The sequence below is a fragment of the Ceratotherium simum genome, chromosome 1, assembly GCF_057802395.1.
Source record: "Ceratotherium simum simum isolate JZ-2026a chromosome 1, ASM5780239v1, whole genome shotgun sequence".
Lineage (NCBI taxonomy): Eukaryota > Metazoa > Chordata > Mammalia > Perissodactyla > Rhinocerotidae > Ceratotherium > Ceratotherium simum.
In genome coordinates this window covers 87035670-87055946 of record NC_141900.1, presented here as the reverse complement: position 1 = coordinate 87055946, position 20277 = coordinate 87035670, and the positions used below count along the sequence as shown (strand labels likewise).

The 20277-nt window shown below is 38.5% G+C and overlaps 1 long non-coding RNA gene across 3 annotated transcripts in view; it reads left to right on the top strand.

Annotated features, from left to right (window-relative positions):
* The window catches only part of LOC147918273 (uncharacterized), a 202651-nt gene that overhangs the window by 51077 nt on the left and 131297 nt on the right, over nt 1–20277 (top strand). The window lies entirely within an intron of this gene.

Genomic DNA, 20277 nt, shown 5'->3' with positions numbered 1-20277 from the left:
GCCACTGGCCATACATAACTGTTGACATTTGAAATGTGGCTAGTCTCAGTTGAGATGAGCTGTGCATAAAATACAAACCACATTTCAAAGACTTAGTGTGGAAAAAAAGACTGTGAAATATTTTATTAATTTTTGTATGAATCACATGAAATGATAATATTTTAGATGTATTGGGTTAAATAAAACATTATTAAAGTTAATTTCACTTGTTTTCTTTTACTTTTTTTATGTGACTGATAGACAATTTTAAATTACTTTTAGCTTACATTATATTTCTAATGGATAGAACTGGCCTGTATCATCATATATGATCAACATCCTTAGTTGTCCATTATTCAGCATTCTCTAGGCCTTGAACCTTCTGGTCTGTGCATAGATCAATTAATATAAATCTGTATTGTTTTAAGAATATGATTCGTTGATTCATCAAAGAATTATTGAGTACCTACCATGTGCCAGACAGTATTCTAGGCGCTGGTGATACAGCAGTGAGCAAAATAAATCTTCCTGCCGTCCTGGAGTTGACATTCTATTGGAGAGACACAGACTGAAAACAAATAAGTAAAATGTATAATCTATTAGAGTGCAATAAGCACTTTGGAGAAAATGCAAAAGAGGGGTTCAGTTATAAATAGAGTGTTCAGGGAAGGCCTCACTGAAAAGGTGATATTTGAGCAAAGATTTGAAGAAGGTGAGAGAAAGAGCCCCGTAGATATTTGGGGGAAGAGTGTTCCAAGCAGAGAGAATAACAAATACAAAGACCGTGAGGCAGGAGCATCCTTGGCTGGTTTGACTGGTAGAAGGAGGTAGGTGATTGGCTGGAGTGGAGTGAGTGATGGGGAGAGAAAGAGAAAGGTAATGGATGGTCACATCAGGTGAGCATTGATTATTCTAAGGATTTTGGTTTGAGTGAGATGAAAAAAAATTGGTAGGTTTTGAGAAGAGAAGTGACGTGATCTTTCTGTTGAAGCTGCTGTGATTCGAATACTCTGTGGTGAGGGTGGGAGCTTTTGCAAGGGTGGAAGCAGAGAGACCCAGTTCAAGGCTACTGCATTGACCCAGGTGAGAGATGATGGTGCCTGAGCCCATAAACAAGGGAAGTGATGGAATTCTAGTTGTAAGTTGTTGTGAAATTGGATATGGAATGAGAGAGAAGGAGATGTGTCAAGGATGACTCAGTTTTCAGCCTGAACAATTGAAGAATGGAGTTGCCTTTTGTTGAGATGGAGAGGATGTGGAGGGGTAGTTTTGGGGCAGTACCAGGAGCTCAGTTTTGGACACATTAAGTTTGAGATGCCTCTTCAGACATCTAAGTGGAAAGGTCAAGTAGGCAGAGTCTGGAGTTCAGTGAGAGGTCAGTGTGGAAGTGGCGAATTTGAAGTCATTAGCATTTAATTGTTATTTAAAGCCCTAAGAAGAGTTGAGACCACCAAAGGAATGAGAGTAGATAGAAAAGAGGAGAGGTCTAGGACCTGAGCCATGGACCACTGCAACGTTTGGAGGTTGGGAGATGAGATAGATTCAGCAAGAGGGACTGAGGAATAGACAGTAAGGTGGAAGTTGGAATATTCTAGTCACCAAGGAAAGAAAATGTTTCAGGGAAGCAGGAGTGACAACCTTGTCAGATGCTGCTGATGGGTTAGGTAAGATGTGAGCTGAAAATCGATCACTGGGTTTAGCAATGAGGAAATTATTAGTGACCTTGACAAGAGTGTTTCAGTGAAGTAGTGGAGACAAAAGCCTGAGAGGAAATGAACTGAAGAGAGTGAGTATAGACCCTTTTTTGAGGAACTGTGGCGTCAAGAGGGGTCAAGGAAGTTTTTGGTTTTAGATTTCTAGATGAGAGAAATGACAACATATTTCTCCCAATGCGTCTATTATAAGTTATTCTTCTGAAATGACCCACCAGATTTGTGACATTTAAGACCGCCATATTGAGAGTGTGTATGTAGGGAAGGTTCGTGTTTTCCTCCTAGGGGGATTTCATAGAATGGTGTTTTGTAAAGCTGTGTGTGTGTGTGTGTGTGTGTGTGTGTGTGTGTGTGTGTGTGTGTGTGGAGAGGTTGGCATTGATTATGTTAAAGGTTGCTTTTGCAATTGTTATGAAATTTGGCTTCATCTTGCTGAGGATCTGCATTCACATTTAATGAAACACTGCCAGAATAATTGGATTTTAGATCTGATTTAGTAGCTGTGTGAAACACTTAATCCCTCTGTAGTTCTGTTCCAACAGGTATAAAAAGAGGATAATATTTGCTCTACTTGCTACATGAGATTTTTCTGAGTTTCAAATGAGATAGGTGAAAGAGCTTCAGCGCCTGTAAAGCATTCTATAAATATTAAGTAAGAGTGTTAAAAGCAAGTTAGGCTTGAGGATTTTGTGACAATATTTGGAATAACTGGAGAAAAAATGGAATGTAACAAAATCTGGTTTGAGAATAATATATAATAATATTAATAGAATCTTCAAGAATTTGCTTTTTGCCTATGTCAAGCTTTGTTAATAACACCACAGAATCTATCATATTTGGGCCATCATGGAGTTTTGTGGTCGAGAGCCAGGACTGAGATACAAGCAATCAATCGGTTTATCCCTTAGGAATCTCAAAATTCCTGAATATCTGACTGTTTTGGTACTGTAATATAATGTTTGCTGACACTATGTGGAGGAGCCACTGATTAATTTTAATGGAAAATTTTCAAGCTATGATGATACATTTTTTTTTTTTTTTTGTGAGGAGGACCAGCCCTGAGCTAACATCCAATGCCAGTCCTCCTCTTTTTTGCTGAGGAAGACTGGCCCTGGGCTAACATCCCTGCCCATCTTCCTCTATTTTATATGGGATGCCGCCACAGCATGGCTTAACAAGCGGTGCGTCGGTGCGCACCCGGGATCCGAACCGGCGAACCCCGGGCCGCCGCAGCGGAACGTGCACACTTAACCGCTTGCGCCACCGGGCCGGCCCCTATGATGATACATTTTATATCAGACTTGAGAGCATTTATATATTTGATACGTGAAGTGGAATTGTAGTCATACTTTGTTTTTGTAAGAGATGATTTTATGGGACATTGAGAAATTAAAAATGAGTAGCCAAGATCACTCCCATTAATGAGAGGTGAAGTGGATGAGTGATTCTTTTGCTATAAAACAAGTATAAAAACAATCATTTCTGGGCACTGGAAATTGACCACAAAGGCAGATGATAAATATGCTGGAGCTTTGGGTAAGAAGAGTGGGGGTTTGTGGCCTTCTGGCCTGTGGCCTCTTCTACCTTCTCACCCCCTATCTTGGTTGGTGAGAGCTGCAGTTTTACCAGCTTACAGTTTTTACTGGAAGTGATAGACTCAGTTTGGCATGGAGGTCGGGGTTAGGGGTGAAAAACCCACAGCTTTGCTGGCTAAAAGTGGCATACTCAGTTCATAATGGACGAGGAAAACCTACATCTTTGCTACCCAGTTTGCAGTCCTGGTTTGAGGCCACCAGCCAGAAATTTAACAGGGAGATCCTGGAAATGAGAGAGCTGTAGAAGGGCTGAGGTCAGCTCTCCACACATCTGTGGCTGACTGCTAAAGTTTGCAGCCCAGGGGACAGATAGGCAGGAGAGCCCAGCAAAAAGTGAAAGCCAAGGGAGACTCCTCGAGAACTGGGTGCAACTTGGAATGCTCCTTCACCCTACATGTGACTGCATCAGTGGAGGGTGAAGGCTTACAGGTGCAAGGTGTTTGGACGCAATCTCTGCCACGGAGACACAGAGGTAACCCGTAGGGAACCAGGCCAGAATATGTGAAATGTGAATTTTTAAAACTAAGCAAAGACAGCAAAGGCTACACTTCATGGGGGAAACAGATTCTACAGATTAAATTCAAGCAAGTTACTAAAAGAACCATCAACCCCTAGAAAACTGAGGTCTATCAACTGATGAGTGGATAAATAAAATGTGACATATCCATTTAATGGAATGGTATTTGGCAATAAAAAGGAATGAAGTACTGATAAATGCTATGAAATGGATGTGCCTTGAAAACATTATGCTAAGTGAAAGAAGTCAGTCACAAAAGACCACATATTATGTAATTCCACTTATATGAAATGTCAAGAATAGACAAATCTATTCATAGTAGTATCAAAAAGACCAAAACACTTAGGAGTAAATTTAACAAGAGGAGTGTAAGTCCTGTACACTGATAACTACAAAATTTTGCTGAAGTTAAAGTATACCTGGATATGTGGGAATATATATACTGTGTTTATAGGTTGGAAGACGCAGTATTGTTAGTGTGGCAGTTTTCCCCAAATTGATCTATAGATTCAACAGTCATTGTCAAAATCTCAGAAGTACGATACTGTATGATTGCGTTCAGGTGAAATTCTAGAACATGGAAACTAATCTATAGTGACAGAGAGCAGATAAGTAGTTGCCTGAGTATGGCTAGGGAGAGGAGGGAGAAAAGAATTCCAAAGGGAGGGGCACAATGAAACACTTGGGGTGATGTATATATTCATTATCTTGATTATACATGATAGTTTCATGGGTGTGTAGATATATCAAAATTTATCAAATTGTACACTTGAAATATATGCAATTTATTGTATATCAATTACACCTCAGTAAGGTTATTTATAAAATTGTGTCCATTCAAAAACCAAACAAATGGGTATAGTAGCATTATTCACAATAGACAAAAACTGGAAACAATCCAAATTCATCAACTGGTGAATGAATAAACAAAATGTAACATCCATACAATGGAATGTTATTCACCCATGAACAGAATGAAGTACTAATTCATGATCGTAATACATACAGCAACATGGATGAATCTCAAAAACATGCCAATGAAAGAAGGCGGAAACAAAGGACTATATATCGTATGATACTATTTATATGAAATTGTTAGAAAAGGCAAAACCATAGATCAGATCAGTAGTTGCCTGGGGCCAGAGGTGGGAGCAGAAATTTGCTGTAAACAGGTACAAGGGAACTGTTGGGCTGATGGAAATGTTCTTGGTAATAGTTGTGCGGTTGTATAAATTTACTGAACTCACCTAAATGTACACTTAAAATGATGACTTTCATGGCATGTAAATTATACTTCAATAAAGCTGTTAAAAAATGGGTAGCCACTCAAAACCTTAAATTCTCGTTTCTCCAAGAAGTTGAACTATATTGCTGATTTCATTGTAATATATTGCTTTGGAATACTTTGGTGAGACCTACTAAATTACTGTTTTATGTCAAATGCTCTTTGGATTCTAATTGTAAAAGGGAAATCTTTATTAATTGTCTTTCCCAGAATTTAGTGACCAGTAACAGCTGTTTTTCCCTTGCACGTGAACATTGGTTTAGAATGATTGGTTTTGTATTTAATAACTGTTAACCTCTCCACCCCCTACTGAAAGAAATGATAGTTTCTTAGATTAATATGCTGTTCGTGTAAAGTAGTTCAGATGTGTGGTGAGAAGTTATCTTCCACCTCAGTTCTTCAGGAAGGAAATTGACGATGGCTTAACACCTTTGCATTTTTTAGACATAGAAAAACACACCCTTCTAGGGCTTGGGCCTCTACCCACCTGTCCCCGACCCCATATCCGTGGAGACATTAGGTAGCCTGGGCGTAAGATCCTTCTGAGGCAAAATAGAGTGTAACCAAGAGAAGCCCTTCTGGAGCACTTTCCAGCTGGGTCTGGCCAGGTTCTGCACCAGACTAGGAATCAGGACCTCTGGGGTTAGTGATTTTAAGACTTTGCTCTTGCATGTCCTCATGTGTAAAAAAGGAGATTGAATTTTCCTTCGTTAGGTAAAAGTGGGTATCTTTCTGATGGAAAATTACCTAATTTTAATGAAAAATCAACAACCATAGAACATTTGCCCGTGATTCTTCCCAAGTGTATGCAAATAGAAAAAGGTTATTTGGAAACAACCAATTCTTTGAGTGAAATTCATTGTCATTTTTCCAAATCAAGTGCCAGCTATTTAACCAAATTCTGCTTTTTCTCCTTTTCCCTTCCCCCAAAGCAAATCCTTTATTCCACTAAGATTTATGGGACCACTCCTATCTGTCAGGCACTCTGAAGATAAAACATAGATAAAGAAGCATGGTGTTGGGGGTGGGGGCCGGATACCTGCCGCAGTCGGGATGGGGAGCATATGAGAGGGGTTGGGAAAGGCCTGAGAGCAGGCAGTGGAAGAGAGCTGAGTTTTGTAGGATGAATAGGACTTGGCTGTTATCCAGGTTGGGGGGAGGTTGATGAGGACCTTAAAGCTGTGGCTTTGGGTTTAAAGAAGAGAGAATAGAGGCAAGAGATTCAGAGAGTGGGAATGACGTGACTTTGTGACTGGCAGAATATGAAGAATATGGGAGAAAAAGGAGTCAAGGGTTAGTTCAGTTTTTGCCGTGGCCATCTCAGCAAGCCGTGGTATCACACATGGAGGTGGGAGTTTTTACTTGTTTTGCTTGGTCATGTGGGAAACCAAGAATTCACTTCAGAGGTTTTATCAGGGGAGTGCAGCTGTGTGCATACACTTGATTGAACTTTAGAGATGATCCTCTTTGACCCATTGTCCAGCTTTGGGAGAACACAGGTGCAATATTGGAGAGGAAAGTGACAGTGCCAGACTTGACATTCTGTGCTTGTGCAACATCGTGGGCTGTAGTCTTGCTCACATTTATAGGTAAAATCACCGTTGAAAACTTTGGGGCAGTTACAGAGTGGACAAAATTCTTGCACATGAAAACCTATCACATTTAAGAATTTAGTAGTTCCTTTTGATTTTTTTCTACTTGGCCTCTTTTCTCCATATTTTTATCATTTATAAAGTACATTCTTTGTACTTCTTTGGGACAAAGAAGATTAAAAGGGTAAATTTTGGAAAAGACTGCTCAATCTTTTATGTGAATTAGCTCATTTAACTTTTAAAACAACCCTGTAAAGGAGGTACTTTTAATCATATTAATTCATGATAAAGATTCATAATAAAGGTATTTGGAAATCAACAAGTTTTAAAATTTATCGACATGCTGCTAACACAAAACATACATTCTTATTCATATCCATTGATATTAGCATGTAAATGAGGATGATGATTTATTATTTTGGAAATTCTAATTATTTCTGCCCTGTCCTTTTGAAAGAAGTACTTTGATAGTAAGTAGATCCATGATACAAAACATAAATACCATATTTTTATACTTTTGAAAAAAATTGAAAAACAATTTGGAAAAAAAATCCTCTTTCTTATGAAAAATTTTGCCCATTATTCACTTTCCTGTTTTGTTAATGATCACTAATGTATTAAACTGAAAACACTAACTAAACAGTTGCTTTGAAACTACATCAAGACAGAAGTTAAAATTAGGTTCTATCTATTGCTTTAGATTTATCCTTTAGTAATATATGGTCCGATCCTGCTTTAAATGTATTCTTGGTTGCGGTACCTTGAGGAAGTAAGTTGCCTGACCTCAGTTAGGCTATTTCCTTGTCTATGAAATGAAGACAGTGCAGTACCTGCTCCAGTGCTATAATCTCAGAAATCGCTTCTTGGGCTTGAGTGCTGGTGTCAGCAGGCAGTTCCCTTTTGTACCACAAGAGGGAGTGACTGTGTTGTTGCTAACCCAAGCTGAGGTCTGAATTCCTCTCTAGGATGTGGCTGAAAAGTTAGGAACAAGTGGATTCCTGGGAAAATGTCAAAGAAAAAGATTTCTTGATAGTGTCAGGGGAAAGAAGTACTTGAAACATGGGGTGATGAAAAGGAAGGGACCGTGAATAAAATTCCTTTAAGATAAAGCTTTTGCTGGCATAGATTGGTACAGATTTCATTCCCAGCCAACAACTCTTTTTTTGTCTGTATCTGAGAATTTTGATTTCCTCCTCCTTTGCAACTGTGTCTATAAGCCTTTGATATCAAACAAACATGGAACCCAAAGTTTAGTTTCTCAAGAGTGGTCCTGAATAATTAATACTGATTAAAGATAATTGTGCTTGATGTTTTAGGTATGTACAAAATCTGTTTGTCCCAGATTATTATATTAGGAAAATTGGAATTTTTTCATCTTACCTCCCTCCATACACTTTTTTTTTCTTCATTTGCGCTTCTACATTCTTTCCTCTGCTATTTTGCTGTCATACATAGCTCAGAAGGTTGGGTGGGGACAAGGAAAAACATTGTTCTGTGGATCAACTCTAGGGACATGGAACTCAATTTAATATACAGTGAAATTTAAAAATTTGAAACCAAAATCAGAGCAAAACAAATAGAGTGAAGTTGGCAGTTGTGGAATTATTCTAATAAATATAGGAAAATGTTCAGTTTTATCTCAGCTGTGTGAATATTTCATATGAATGTGTTCTTTGACTTAAATTATCCAGGTAATCCCTTTATTTTGCTAGTATTTATATTATAAATACACAAATCATGAACCTGTTATGTTTTACATAATTATAATTATCCTTTAACATGTTTGACGAAAAATGTTCAGAATTTAGAAAGAGCAATCCTAGGCATCTCCTTTTACTCTGAATCCTAGTTTTAGAAGTTTTCTCTGAGGTTTGTCTGTGGCAGTCAACACTCTCCAGGTTCAGAGTCAGACTGCCCTGGTTCAGATTATGGCTGCACTATGTTTGAAACTTGACAAAACCCAAGTTATCCCTATAATTTCACTCTCACACACTCAAAATCTGATAATTTCTTGTGCAGGAGAAAGAGAAGTGGAATTACTGTAGAAATTATGCATGATTTTATCTACGTAGCAGCCAATTTAAAATAATCGTTGCTGGTACACCGTAAGGAGTTACAAACTTGTAAATACTTTTGAGATTGCAACATTATAAAAAGAAAGAATATAAAAGAAAAAAGAGCTCTGTGGCTCTGTTTTCTTTACTTCCACCATGAAATGTGTTCCTGTTTCAAATGTGGGGACACCCATGATAATCTCTTGTCCACATGCATGTCATCTATCTTGTTTATTTTGGTAAAAAGCAGGTAGAGAATAGTTGATACAGGGGAAGCTGGTCCTTTTCTTTAAAGTTACTTTTAAAAATTGTGGGATATTTCAGGCATACAAAGAAAGCATAAGGTTTATTATAGAATTAAAGTGTTATGTAGCCGTTAAAACATTATGTGTATTCTTCCATAAGCCTTTACCCTTTCTTAACTATCCTGAATTTGGTGTTTATCATTCTCATGCATGTTTTTGCACTTTTACTAAATAACAGATGTATTCCTAAACATAAATAGAATTGTGGTACGTGTTTGTTTTTTTTTAAATCTCTTAAATTCTAAGTGTACCAGTACATTATTGTTAACTGTAAGCACAGTATTGTACAGCAGATCTCTAGAACATTTTCATCTTGCACAACTGAAACTTCATATACACTGTATAGCAACTAACTCTTCATTTCCCCGCTGACAACCATCATTCTACTTTGAGCTTCTATGAGTTTAATTACTTTAGAGACCTCATATAATTAGAAATCATGTTTTTGTCCTTCTGTGATTGGCTTATTTCACTTAACATGATGTCCTCAAGGTCCATCCATGTTGTCACATATGACAGCATTTCTTTCTTTTTTAAGGCTGATTAATATTCCATTGTATGTATATACCACATTTTCTTTAGCTGTTCACCCATCAATGGACATTTAGGTTGTTTCTACCTCTTAGCTATTGTGAATAATGCTGCAATAAACATGATAGTGCAAATATCTCTTTGAGATCCTGATTTCGATTGTTTTGGATAAATATCTGGAAGTGGAATTGCTGGATCATATGGTAGTCCTATTTTTAGTATTTAAAGGAACCTCCATACTATTTTCCATAGCAGCTGCACCATTTTACATTCCCATCAACAGTGCATGAGGGTTTTAATGTCTTTGTATCCTTGCTAACGCTAGTTATTTTTTGGTTTTTTGATAATAGCCATTCCAACAGGTGTGAGGTGATATCTTGTGGTTTTGATTTGCATTTCTCTGATGATTAGTGATGTTGAACATCTTTTCATATACCATCGACCATTTGTACGTCGTCTTTGGAGAAATGTCTATTCAAGTCGTTTGCCCGTTTTTTAATCGTGTTGTTTATCTGTTTGTTTTTGCTATTGAGTGTTAAGGGTCTTTGTATATTATGGGTATTAATCCCTTATCAAATATGTGGTTTGCAAATATTTTCTCCGATTCTGTAGGTTTCCTTTTCACTCTGTTGATTGTTTCTTTTGCTGTGCAAAAGCTTTGTAGGTTGATGTAGTCCTACTTGTTTATTTTTGCTTTTGTTGCAAGACCAGTGTCATAAAGCTTTTCCCCTATGTTTTCTCTTAGGAGTTTTATAGTTTCAGGTCTTACGCTTAAGTCCTTCATCCATTTCCAGTAGACTTTTGTGTATGCTGTAAGATAAGAGTCCAGTTTCATTCTTAGGCATGTGGATATCCAGTTTTCCTAGCATCATTTATTGAAGAGATTGTCCTTTCCCTTTTGTGTATTCTTGGTGCCCTTATTGAAGATCAGTTGAGTGTATATGTGTGAATTTATATCTGGGCTCTCTCTTCTGTTCCATTAGTCTACATGTCTGTCTTTATGCCAGTACCAGTTTGAGAAGAATTAGCTTTAATACTTCTTTAAATATTTGGTAGAATTCAAAAGTGAAGCCATTGGTCCTGCACTCTTCTTTGTTGGGAAGTGTTTGATTACTGATTCAACCTCCTTCCTAGTTATACATCTGTTCAGATTTTCTTTCTTCATGATTCAGTCTTGGTAGGTTGTATTTTTATAGGAATTTTTCTGTTTCTTTTAGGTTGTCCAACTTGTTGATATGTAATTGTTCATAGTAGTCTCTTATGATCCTTTTGATTTCTGTGGTGTCAGTTGTTATTTCTCCTCTTTTGCTTCTGATTTTATTTACTTGAGTCTTCTTGTTTTCTTAGTCTAGCTAACGGATTGTCAATTTTGGTATCTTTTCAAAAACCAACTTAGTTTTCTTGATTTTTTTTTTCTGTTTTGTTTTTATACTCTTTATTATATTTACTCCATTTTGTTTATTTCTGCTATCTTTATTATTCCTTCCTTCTACAAACTAAGTTTGTTGTTCTTTTTCTGGTTCCTTGAGGTGTAAAGTTAGCTTGTTTATTTGGGATCTTCTTTTTTAATGTAGGTGTTTACCTCTATAAACTTCCCTTTTAGTATTGCTTTTGTTGCATCCCATAAGTTTTGGTATATTATGTTTTGTTTTCGTTTGTCTCAAGATATTTTCTAATTTCCCTTTTGATTTTTTCTATGACCCATTGGTTGTTCAAGAGTGTGTTGTTTAATTTCCACATGCTTGTGAATTTTTCAGTTTTCTTTCGGCTGTTAATTACTAATTTTGTTCCGTTGTGATCATAAAAGATACTTGGTATGATTTCAGTCTTCTTATATTTGTGTGGTACATGTTTTCAAACATGTATCTGTTGAAAGTAGTATTCCAAGGAAAGCCGACTCTGAGAAGGAGATTAACATGCAGGAAGTTTATTTAGGAGATAATAGGATTAACACCTTGAGAGAAGGAAGCAGAATTGGACAGAGCGAGAAACTGGGCTGCAGTGCAGTCACAAGAAAAGCCTCAGCTGATCCCAGAGGGAGCACTGAAGGTGGGATAGCCCTTCAGAATGGTCCCAAGTTGGAATGAGGGGCCAAGCGTTTGTAGCCTCACACTCACCAGTTATTGGATACAGGCTGACCCTGGAGAAGGGATGTGACTTTGACAAGACAAGTCTTTTCAGCCAAGGGCTGTCAGCTGGCAGCACTTCAGTAGCTGGGGAAATGAGCCCTTGGGTTCTAAAGAGAGACTTAAGCAACACATCTCAGCATTCACTACAGTACATATTATATGCATCATCCGAGCTTGCCTTTTTGGCCCAATATTATGTTTTTGAGATTTATTCATAATAACATTTGTAGCTGTAGTCACGCATTTTAATTATTTTATAGTATTATTCAGTTTTATAACTGTCACAATTTTTTAATACATTTTCCTACCGACAGATGTTTGTTTTGCAACTTTTCACTATTGAAAAAAATGTGGCTATAAGCACTTTTTCTAAGTTTCTTTAGTGCGTGTACTTAGTTCATGTGGGGTATAACCAGAAAATTCCTGGGTCTTAGGATATGCACAACTTCATATCTAATAACTACAATGAAATTGCTCTCTAAAGTGGTTGTGCTTTGCTCTGTATCCTCACAAACATTTGTCATTGTCAGAGTTTTAATTTTGCCCGATTGATGGGTATGGAATGGTATCTCATTGTGGTTTTAATTCGAATTTTGTTGACTGCTGGTAAGATTGAGAATTTATGTGTTTATTAGCTATTTGAGTTTCTTCTGTGAAGTGTGTATTCCAATCATATGCCCATTTTCTTATTAGTTTCTTTTTCCTATTAATTTGTATGCCGTCTTTATATGTTTTCCTCACCTGTTCTTTGTTGTCTATATGTGTACGATTATCTTCTCCTGGTTTGGGGCTTGATTGTGTACTTTTTAAATAACGTCTTCTGTTGAATAGGAGTTTCCTTTTAATGCAATCAAATTTAATCAGTCTTTTCCTTCTGGCATTGTTTCTTTATGTCTTATTTGAAGAGTTCTTCCTTAGGCTGAGGTCATATAAAAACATTCTCCTCTGTTTTCTACTAAAAGTTTTATAGTTTTGCTTTTCACAGTTTTACCTGCAGTCCGTCCAAAATGGAGTTGTGTGTTTATTGTGAGGTGTAGATACCTCATTTTATTTTTCTATGGACACCCAGTTTTCACGGCAACATTTATTCACAGGTGCATCTTTTCTCCACTGATGTGTGGTGCCATTCTATCACGTCAGGTTTCCATCTGTGTAGTTTTTTTTTTTAGGTTCTTTATTTTGTTCCACTGGTCTATTTCTTTTTTCCCTGCTTCAGTGTCACATTTTCTTTATTACGTCTTTATTTCTTCCTGGTGTCTAGTTGTCTGGTAGGGTAAATCCTCCCTTCTCCTGTTCTTCTTCAAAATTGTCCCTACTTTTTGCCTTTTGCTCTTCCCATACGCGTTTTAGCATTACGTTCCACGAAGAACTTTCCTTTGATTGAGTTCTTGTATTGACTTTATAGATTAACTTGAAGAGAATTGACATCGTTGCAGAATAGATGTTTCCTGTCTATTTCTTCTTTAATATCTATATTTAGGTCTTTTTACTGTACACATAATTCTTATAACTTACCTTCTCACTAAATACTGACATTTTGCATGTTAATAAATAAATTTCCTCATCAGAAATTTAATAACTACATAACCACTCATTACTTGGCTAGACAGTGATTTGTTTAACCATGCCCCTATTGACATTTAGATCAACATATTTCACAATGATTCTTCTTGAACTCACATCTTCCCCATTAAAAATTATATATAAATATTCACCTATGTTTTATTCTAGTACTACTAGGATATTTTATGTAATTAAATATGTATCTGGAATGTATTCAGGTGTAATATGTGAGAAAAATATCTGACTTATTTTCTTCCCATGCAGTTAGCCTGTTTTTGCATACTTTGTCCTTTTGGTTTGACTTAATTTGCCTTTTTTGTTTCACCGTCAGGTAACCATCAACCGTGCCCACACATAGTAGGCGCTCAATAAATATTTGAATAAATGAATCAATTTTTAATATTTGTTTCATTTTCAAATGTGCTATTCTTTTCCATTGATATATCTGTCTATTCTAGATCTACACTACGCTGTTTCAATTATTAGAGCTGGTAGAACAAGACCCCCTTCATCAACGTCATTACTATTATTATTTTTTGAGATTTTTCTGGGCTATTTCTGCACTATTTTTTTTTCAGATGAACTTTAAATAATTGGTCACCTTTTCCCTACAACCATTACAATTTTGATTGACAGTGTGTTAGTTTTCTGAAAAAATTTAAAGGCATTTATATTTTAATTTTCTGACCTAATGAGCGCTGCATATTCATCTCATTTATAAATTCTGGAACTTTCTGGTTAGAGAAGATAAAACCCCAGATTTCTTTTTCGATTAAAATTCAAGGCAGTTAAAGAAATGCATTGCAGCAAACAGAATCATGCCACATGTTTATTCTGTAAAGACAAAATGTTTTTCTATATTGATCAGCACTTCAAAGGCGGTGCCTCCTCCTTACAAATCATGGCTCACATGGTGCCACATAGTCCCACACTGGGCAGATTCTTGAAAACAGATAATAATTTATGTGCTCTTTGGTCAGAGAAGTGTTTTTTCACATGGCCTTTCTCCCACAAATCTGTAAAGGAATTCTGTGCCCTTTCTTCTTCTCTGATTTACCTTTTCGTGGTAAGGAAGTAGGATACAATCCTGACGGGTATGTAGGGAAGTCTGCATCCCTCTTTTTCACACCTGCTTGTATTCTGGCAGCGGTATTTGCTAAGTGGAGTATGAAGGCTGGATCGTCATGCGTTTTCACAGAGCACTGATGGCACCAGGCCAACCCGTTTAGCCTTTGTCTTTTTCTTGCATAAAATTGCCTATTTTTCACTTCAGATGGGGGTGTTAGGCACTTCAGAGATGTTTGTTCTTGTCACGTGCACGCCATCTGTGGTCTCCTGGCATCTTAGGTTCCCAAATTGGCCAAAGTGTGTGTTGGTCAGCGTACAGAGGGGTCAGGATCCGGGCCTGTGTTCGCTGGTGTCACCAAGGCTGCAGCTCACACCTGAGGCACCGTGCATCGGTGCCGTGGACTCAGTTTTTAAAAGTTTAAATAAACTCTTTATTTAGAATAATTTTAGATTTGAAGAAAAGTTGCCAATATAATAGAGAGTTCCCATATGTCGCTCATCCAGTTACCCCAATTGCTCACTCTTACATTATTGTGTTACATTTGTTACAACTAAGGAACAAACACTGGTATGTTACTATTAACTAAAATCCACGCTTTATTCAGATTTCACTAGTTTTTCCCTAATGTCCTTTTTGTGACCCAAGATCCACCCAGGATATCACATTACATTTTGTCGTCATGTCTCCTTAATTTCCTCTGGTCTGTGACAGTTTCTCAGACTTTCCTTCTTTTTGATGATGATGTCAGTTTTAAGGAATACTGATCAGATATTTTTGTAGAATGTCCCTCTGTCTGGATTTTTCTTGTGTTTTTCTTATTATTAAGCTGGGGTTATGGGTTTTTGAGCGGAAGACCACAGGGGTGAATGACATTGTCACCACATTGTATGAAGGGAGCATGCTCTCATCGTGACTTATCCGTGATGATGTTAACCTTGCTTTCCTGGCCAAGGCAGGGTTTGTCCTTTCTCCACCGTACATTTATTCCCCACTCCTTTTCCATGCTCAACTCTTTAGAAGCAAGTCGCTAAGCACAGTGTAGGCTCAATTTAAGAGTTTTGTTAATTGTCTTGTTTATCTGTACCCTGTTATCTTTAAACCATGCTTGTTATTTATTTATTTTTTTTGGTACTCCAAATGTATATATTTTGTGTTTAAAGCCTTAAGAATAAACAGAAATTGCCTAGGCCCAAGAAGGATTTGCAGTAGTTGGTAGCTGTGTTGAATCTTGCTTCCACTCGTCACATGTTTGGTTTATTGGTTTTGTGTTAAACTCTCGCACCTTGCACACTACATCCCTACAGCACATGGTCTGCTCCGGTCTGCTCCTACGGCTGCACAGCTCGCACTGCATTCTTCTAGCATAAGGTCTGCTCCGGTCTGCTCCTACGGCTGCACAGCTCGCACTGCATTCTTCTAGCATAAGGTCTGCTCCGGTCTGCTCCTACGGCTGCACAGCTCGCACTGCATTCTTCTAGCATAAGGAAGCCTCATTCCTCTCTTACTGTTGGAGAAAAACGTTGAGCATAAGAATGTTTTATACATAGTGAAGCTTATCTGGGAAACACCAAAATATATTCTAATTAATTTAATGGAAATCTTTCTATGTGTAAAAATCTTAAAGGTTTATGAGTTTTAAAGCTCTCTGACACCTATTCTGACGTCATAATAGGTTAGCTTGCCACATGCCTGTTACCTGTGAAGTTGCTGAACCTTAGGAGTCCAGATTACAAATGGCTTGTTGTTGTCGTGTTGTTTGTGGGTGAAATTCTCAATGAATTTGATTTTTTTTTGTCTGATTACTCTTTTGCCCTCAACGCAAACGACTTTATTTACATTTCCACTTCAAGTCCATTTCTAAATAAGAATGAAAGAGGAATAATATACTATTGTTTTAGCATATAATAGGAATATTCTTGAACTGATATATATAAGTTATGTTTTTGTTCATTGCAGCATCATTTTATGTGCTCTAAGGAACTTACTGTTTTAAAAAACTTGTGATAAACTTCATGATGCTGAAAATGACCCATTTTGCAACATATAATTTCATCCATAAGTGCAAATATTTCATTAAAGTTAATGACACTGGTTAAAGTATATTTTCAGAACATTGGAACTTCATGTTCCTTTTTCTTATTATTGTGAACTTATTTAAGAAATTATTTTGAGTGTGTTATAGAGTATTTTGTCTTTAAGTCAATCTTAGAATCCAGTACTAGGAAAAATGTTCAAAAAATACATTTTAAGAAAAGGACTTCTCCTCACTTCATGGTCACTTGGTATGACAACTCAGAAACAGAATAATGTTTTAAATCAACCACAGGGGAAATCCTTTCCCTGGCCTCTCAATTCTACTTTCAGTCAGTCGAAAGATTCTTAAATTCATGTGGGGGATTCCCACATGTTCTATAATAGTCGCTCTTAAAGTTTTCACATACGTGTAGAATGTAGGCTGGGACTGCCGAGGTTTTGTGTCTCGGTTGTGTGAGGGCTGTTCGGTGTACCGTTGCTTTGTTTTAATATTACTCATTCTTTTTTCTAAGTAGATGTGCAAGAATGAGAAAGGCTGAGCATTATAAAATGAAATACAAAGAATTAGTTTGTTCTCGGGTAGGTTAAAGGTTTATTAAATGTAAGATCTTTGGATATACTGGCTCTTTTTTCTGTGGTAAGTAAAGGAAACTTGACAGAGCTTTAGATACAGGAGCCCCCGTCCCCGCCTGCTCCCGCACTAACTGAGCTGCCTTGGTGAGCTGCAGGCTCCCCGTCTGTCGTTCTCAGTGTCAGGTGTATTTTTACAGCTCAGATCTGGCAGGTATGCTTCCTGCAGTTACTGTTCAGGTCAGATTCTAAGGTCTTGAAGTAAAAAAAGATGATAGATGCTGAGCCTTTTTTGGGAAAATATACCAGGATGAAGAGTCGTGACGTGTCGTGTGTAGTTGGTATACTATGAGAAAGTCAGTCAAAAAACCTCTGTGTGGACCGCCTGTGCTGTGCCCTGTACTTTCCTGAGCTTGAACACCATGGCTTCTGTAGGGACGGGGTTATATTTACAGTCCTGTTTGTTCCGTGACCCTGTCCTCTGGGAACATGTGAAAACCCCCTGCAGTAGGCAGGAGCCTACCATCAACTCTGCCACTCTGCAAGACACTTCGAAAGTTAAATACCAAATGGAAGTTTTCTTAAATTAGGAAAACTCGGAACTGGTACACAGAAAGCAGAGTCCCTGGGCATCGTCCACCTTGTTCTCCAGTACGACGCCCAGACCCTGGTGGGCTGGTTCGTATGGAAAGCACTCTAGAAATAGGAAAGATCAGAGGAAACGGGAGGCAGACAGAGCCTCTTTCTCTTAACGCATTTAGAAGTCTTCCCACCTCCATTCAAAAGCCAACAAACGATAAAAAAAGTTTCACCTGAATTTTCCTGGTTCCTCCTGGAGGCTTTACATCCCCCAAATTTACCTAACATATTTTCATGAAAGTTTTTTTGTTTTGTGCCGAGAAGGTTTAGATCTGTAAGGTTGCTTTAAAATTGCTATCCATCTTTTATTTCTCCCTTCTTAATTTTGCTTCTTCTCTAAAATCCCCTGTATTTTTCATCTGGTTGTAAAATTGCAGGAAATTTTACATTGAAACCCCCTCCTGCCGGCCTATCTGTGCTTTTCAGTGGACTTTAGTTGGTCACGTGAGTACCTGCTCTGTGCTGGGTCTGCAGGAGAGCGCTGCGCGGGCTGCCCTGTGGATTCCAGGTCCACCTCAGCCCAGAGGGAGGCCGTCTTCAGAACCAGACTGCATCTCGGGGGTGGTTTCTAAGCGGCACAGTGATCACCTCTTTCACTAAATTTTTTTTAGCTTTGTCTCTCTCCTTAACACAAAGATACAGAAACATCAGTCTTTTTATCACGTTATCCCAGCTGATTTTGACTGGGTCCAAACTCAGAGCATCTAAAAATGAGTTGCACAGGGGAATATAACACCTTTGCCTGGAAGGTTGACTCCGTAACATTCATTCATTCAACAAACATTATCATTGTGAGCCAGGTTCTTGATAAGGTGGGAGTACAGAAATAAAAAGGCCCAGTGCTGTCTTCAGTAAGCTTCCAGTCGAGTGAGAGAAATAAGTGTGGGATACAGAAGCTCCTGGAAGGGCCTGCAGTCCAGACACTCAAGGCAAATCATTCTGGAGGAACCAACATAAGACCGAGGTTTGGGAGGATGGGTACGAGTAAACTGAGAGATGATGGAGGTTGTGATGAGTGAGGGCTGAGGGGAGCCAAGGGAAATGTCAGGCTCTCGGGATGCTCCTGGGGGAGGTTGCTGTGTTTTCAAAGGCTGTAGAGGCTTGAGACCAAGGAGCATGAAGGAAACTGCAGGGTGTTAGGACCTGCGTGAGGTTAGGGTTTGTTAAAAAAAACTTCTCAGATAGTTTAGTTATGAGCACGTGCCAACGTTTTATTACAGTTTTGCAGTGCAAGGGAAGAGGCCCCTGGTAGGTGTGTTCAAAGATTCACTCTTGGTCGGGACATGTCATAGGAAGAAAGAATGAGTAAATCATCCTTGAAGAGAATATCGGGTTAAAATCTTCAGACTCTGACTGGTAGTTGACAATAACTGGGGGGAAGGTAATGAGTTCCCCAGAACAAGCCTTAATCTTCTCAAAGTCCATTAGAAAATTGCGTTAGAAAAAAGCGTTTTATCTGGAATGTTGTGGATTTCTTCCCACTAGGATGTTATGAATTATATAATAAGCAACTTGGTTCTGTTCCAGATGAGATTTGGGGCAGTTTTTCTTTTATAGGTTCAAGGTCACAATGGAGTGCGGTCAGATTTTCAGGGATCTGTGGTGAAGAGCTTTGTAACCTAGGCTGAGGAGAGTTTGGATTTTTATCCTGAGGGCAGTAGGGAGCTGCGGAGGGAATTTAAAACCCCAGCCATCAGTGTGGAGAGTGGATTAGCTGCAGTGTGAGGCTGGAGCAGTGGGGAGAGAAATTAGCAGAATATTTTAATTATCCAGGGAAAAAGGAATGAGGGCTTTGAGTTCAGGTCTGTCTCTTCCTTGCCCCCTTTCTCCCCAGACCCCTCCACCTGGAGCACCCCTGAGACGGAAGCATCACTGGGGAGTGGAGGTGGAAGTTGGTAGCTGCTTTTCCTCTAGAAGAGTTGGTTTTGACTTTTTAAATTTAAATGGTGATTGTTCTTACCACAATAAAAAGAAATGGTGATAATGTTAAGATGATGATGAAAAGATGTTAGAGGAAGTAGCCAGACTGAAATAAGAGCTCAGAGAAAGGAGTCAAGGCCCTTCTGGTGGGCTTACTGTGCCTCCAGCCCTGGCCCAGTCACCCCTCCCTCTCCTTCCCCAGGCCTGGTCCCATCTCTGTCCTGAGGCACCAGAAGCAGTTTCAGAACCTTGTACCATCTGACCTCGACCCTGGCCTTGAGGCTGTTCTCAGTATTCCTGCTCTGATTTGCTGTAATGGCCTAAGATTCTGCCCTTCCTCCGAAGTCTGCAGGCTGAACCTGCTTCAGCCTCCTTCAGTGCATCTGCTGTTGTTAAAATAGAACCTTCAGAGATGCCCTTGCCCCAGGTTGCATATCTGATGGTGTGTGGTGATCTGTGCCATGTGTTCTTGTCACTGGTGGACGATGTCGTGGTGTCACTCTGGGCAGAGGTGTAGCCAGGTAGCAAGAAATCTCAGGGAACCTGACCTCAGGGTAGGTCTGCAGTGGTTTGGGGGGGTCGCACCCCTTTGACTATATTCTCCTTTGGTGTCTCGGTGATCTTACTGTTCCAATGTCTTCTCTGTTCTCTTTTATTACAGTGTTTAATCACTGTCATGTCAACATATTGCCATAAAAATAACACTCCACGACTACCTGATATAGATTGTATGGGCATATTTGAGAATTTGCATTTCTTTTCTAAACTTGATGTGAACAGGGA